Source organism: Palaemon carinicauda, chromosome 8 (genome assembly GCF_036898095.1).
Source record: "Palaemon carinicauda isolate YSFRI2023 chromosome 8, ASM3689809v2, whole genome shotgun sequence".
In the NCBI taxonomy this organism is placed as follows: domain Eukaryota; kingdom Metazoa; phylum Arthropoda; class Malacostraca; order Decapoda; family Palaemonidae; genus Palaemon; species Palaemon carinicauda.
The window spans coordinates 26,836,935-26,841,934 of NC_090732.1; positions in this window are offsets into that span (position 1 = coordinate 26,836,935).

A 5,000-nucleotide genomic window follows, 5' to 3' on the forward strand; every position below is an offset into this window, starting at 1 on the left:
AGTTAAAACATCCTATCGCTTTTGTACGCTTGCAATCATTGTCAAACGTTGTTGAAATGCTACATGGCATATGTATTTCTATGATTTTTATACAGAGGTATAAAGAATTAGATAGATTTTTATTGTTAATTTATTCAATCTTCATCCATGATACTTATATTATTATCAAAGTTGCCGAGCAGATATTCCCAAATCTAGTTAGACACTTATCATATTACCATTGCAGCCTTACTCAAAATTCCTCCCACTTCTGATTTTTTCTTGAATATTTCAGTTTCTTTTCTTATATTTGGGATAATCATTTCTAGTTTTTTTCCTACGCTAAGCCTATCATTTTCATGCCTTTTATTATTAAGCTATGCCTCTCTTCTATTCCTCACAGTCAACAATTCTTCAAAATGTTTAACCTCTCGAACCAGGAATGCGTCCCGATTCGTAGCTTGCATCATTTATTCTTATATCCGATCCTTTTAGCATCCACCCTTCTCTCTCTCTCTCTCTCTCTCTCTCCTCTCTCTCTCTCTCTCTCTCTCTCTCTCTCTCTCTCTCTCTCCTCTCTCTCTCTCTCCTCTTTGCAGTTACAACTCTGTAAAAAAAAAGGTTTTATTCTTCAAAAGTTCACTTTTCTTGTACTGGCCATATTTTTCACCTCATTCCATTATTCACTATCTAATCCATTCTTTTATAGGTATGTACCTGTCCTTCTCTTCTGTCATGTAGCTGAAGCTCAAGTAATCTCCTTATATCCTATATTTAACCTTTCATCGCCTGACATTTTTAGTTCTGTTCACTCCTTGTTATTCCAATGACCCAATTTCAGATAATTTTCACATTGAACATCTTATTGGCAAAATATAATCATGTAGTATAAACAGTATATTCATAAAATTTGGTAATTTGTGCAGAATTATTCGGTAAAAAGTTTATCGTGGAATTTAGGAAACTCTTCTTTCACCTATTCCACTTACCTATATAGGCCACTCAATAGATGGAAAAAATGCCGAATAAGGGAAAATCGGGGAAAGTTGAAATATGTTTTACTGTGTTCAGAAAAGGGTTCTCGAAAACATAAATTTTGCCCCCTATTACCATCCTAGATTTGGTCGCAAAATAAAAAACAATGATTGAAAACAGATTTTAATTGAAACCGTTTCGTTAAAGAGTATAATTTACAAACACAATTCTACAAAATCTCCGAATATCACGTGGTAATTTTTCTTGATTGTAATACTGAAAAAATTCTTTGTCAGTTGTCGCTTATCATTTGTTTCAAGACTATGAAAAGAGAGTTAACCTATCATATCATAATATGAGAAAAAAAGTCTTCATTGAGGATACGCTTTACTAGTAAAGGACATCTTTATGAAAGAAAAAATCGGGATGTTAAAGAAAAAGATGTAAAGACAATGCCATACCATAGTATTGAGTGAAAATATGGTAGGCTTTATCAGTTAGAAGAACGGAAATGTGCGAAATGGAACTTTCTTGGCAAGACAGGAAACCTCTAAATTGCCTACAACGTCTCTGAAAAGGCAGGAGTCGTATTTTCATTATCTTCTTGTTTTTTTTTTTTTTTTTATCAAAAGAAGCATTACAGAAGTTTAGAATAAAAACAGAGAATAGTCAAGTGACCGTGAATCTGTGTATTGTATAGAGTCTCTTCATATCAAGGACACTATTTTGTACAGCAAGTGGGTGAAATAAGAAATGATAAATGGGCAAGACAGTGTGTACTCGCTTATGCAAGGTACAGTAGTTGAATCAGTTCCCATTTTTGCAACTGAGGTAAGGTACCATTCAACCTGCATAAAAAAAAGAAAAAAAAATCTACTATGCATCAGTTATAAAGCTAGTCGTCTAAAATGTTCAACAGTTTCAGGGTCAATAACTAATGCTTTAAATTACCTAGATAAAAATCGAGAGGAATGTCAATTTACTTTTTGAGGGATATGAGGGTGAGCTATCAACTGATAAAATAATATCTGAAATATTAGAAAAATCCAAAAAACATTGGTACGTCTATGAATAAAATAATAAAACAGTGGTCTACTTCTGTGACACAGGCAATAAAATTCTTAATAATGCTTTGCTACTTTTGCTATTTGGCTATTGGACTGTCCTGACTCCTGTCCACTTACAGTACATTTTTCTACCTGGTTGGAATTCTATTGTTAGAATTTTGTATACTAGGGTCTAGTCTTTGTGTATGTGCTCAGCCGTGAATAAATGGTTGTTATATCACCTGCAAGTATCATGTATTGGCTACGGTGTCCTGCCTTCATACTGGTATTGTGTCAACGATTTCAAACTTTCGTTTGCTGTGAAAGTTGCTGATTTACCAACTGGTTTCTACATACGTGCTGGAATTTTACCAAATGTGAGGAATTTCTCTGGTATTTATTGTGCTCTGTGTATGCAATCTACAGTTTGTAAGTTCAAATCTTATATATTTTGCACATACAGAACTACGGCCGGAGCACACTGGGTGCTAAAGGGATGATGTCCCAGGAATTGAGAGGCAGTGCATTAATTGAAAAACAAAAGACTAGACTTATAATATACTATATCAATGGATCCTAACTTTGCCCCGCTCCTAGTCAATGACATTGAATGGCTCAAAAAGGATATGGCCTCCCCACTTTGTGGTTTTACTGATGATGATCATACGATAGAACATCAATGTCGTCATATGGCTCAACAGAAAGTCCAGTTATATCATGCAGCACAATCATGTTCGATTCAACTTCTCTAGATGTCAGGTAATAAGACTTTTTGTTTGATTTCCATCTATTGGAGTGAACTACGTTGGATATTCCAACTTTAAGCTCAAACTGGAAAGGTGACCGGAAGATCTTTGCCAGAGGGTTATCACATAATTTTGTGGATGACAAATTATTGTAGCGCTACGGTGGTATTAGCCACCATGGAGATCATATACTTGAAGATAAAAGCTTTTTCCGTCTATTTAAAATTTCATTTGGTTACCTGGGTACACCTCAATCATTCTGAATTACCTAAACTAATTAGTAAGTATTAGGGCACAGAATTGAGCTCGCAGATTCTGGCCTCAATTAAACCTGAAATATCACGGGCCCTACCAGTATTATTGGATGAGATTGATGCCACTGACAATGCTTGAATCTTATTAGCTTTAGCCTTACCCAACGAATCTCATTTGCAAAATTCGGCTTTTCCATAATCAAAACCATTCCCCAAAAAGAGACAACTATTTAGACACCAGGTTCCTCTCCTTTTTGTCATCAAGCAGGTCGTGCCCACAATCATTTCCTCAGTGAATGCACATATTTACCAATACAAGATTGCAAGTATGTAGCAAAGACCAGATACATAATAATGACAGTGAATGTGTCCCTGTTTATCTAGAAGTTACTCAATGTATAGCTGACACACACTCAACTGATGTGTACAATTAAGACAGTCACCATATTTTGATATGTTTTACCATCATCATACAGTTCACTTCTTACAGGTCCGAGGGGCTACTGGTAACATGATAAGTTTGTTTGCCAACAAATATCTTGTTTTGCCCATCAGCAAGAGTTTATAATTGGCTCCTCAGACTGACGGTTTGTGCTCCCTAACTGTGTTATTGGAAGTTAGCTTCGACTTAACATGACACAATATAAGTTTAAAGTCCCATGGTCTTGTCTTCAAGGTCTCCCATCTAAGCATCATGATACGTTGCAAGACAGTGCCATCTACTGACGATACTTCCCTTAAACTGTAGTTCATTGCACTTACCTCATAAAGTTCCCTTAAATCCCACTACTGTTTGGCTGGGTGAAATGATTGACCTTCACCTTACCAATGACTTGCAAGACTCTAATTACTCGTGCAAGACAGTGCGATCTACTGACGATACTTCCCTTAAACTGTAGTTCATTGCACTTATCTCATAAAGTTCCCTTAAATCTCACTACTGTTTGGTTGGGTGAAATGATTGACCTTCACCTCACCAATGACTTGCAAGACTCTAATTACTCACTTGAAACTTGTCATGGTAAATCTAATGTAATTCAAGATCCTAATGGTTGACATGCAACGTCTCTTGTGCTCAGCATTTCTTTGAAAATTTCCTCCATAATGACACCAAAACTTCATAAATTATAAACTCATCTAAACAGTTTTGTCAAGTATGTCCAATTTACAGTATATGGTAGAGACGGAACCAAGCATGGCCGATGTTCCTCCAAAACTTAATAAAACAAATCCCAGATGTAAAGAGAGCATTTTAAATACTTGTTGTTCCCATGGACCTAGGCAACTTATTCCGTGTAATATAACCTAGCACGTTTAGGAAGCTACTCACCAGGTAGCAAACGTTTTGGATCCTTTAACAGCTGGATATAAGAGCACCTTGTAACTCTTTAAGTTGGTGATCAGCATAGGCTTAGTGACTCCAGAGGTTTTCACTCAATTCAAGAATCAATCCTGTAGAATCGTAAGAAAAATTCAATATAATGGAAATTATTGGTGTTTTGCTCTTCCAGAAGACAATTGTTTTAATGTTGAATACTGAACTTTCTCATTTCTTGTCAAAAAGCCTAGTGGATGTATTTGATTAGTTACCACTTTGCTGTTGTCAGACTATTTAGTATGCCCGAAGTGGATTCCACTATATCATATAAGCTGCTGGAAGTACACCATTTCAACTGACCATAGCAATATGTTTTATCAAATTCCACTGGGTATGGAATATATCAAATACTGTGGTGTTGCTACCCTGTCAGAAGTGTTAGAATTTATGTTAAATTTGCCTTAGGCATGTCAGTTTCACCATGAAAATGAGCCCTAAAAAGGAAAGGATTGTAGGTGAACATTTGAAAGACAGAGGACGAAAGGACATGAAGAAGTAAATACTAAAGTGGAAGCTGGTGCAGTGCGAAACAGAATAATGAGTGTAACTGATTATTCTCACTAATAAAAAAGGAGGGAAGTACCGAGAAAATAGTGAGATGGAGAGTGACAGAAGTATGACT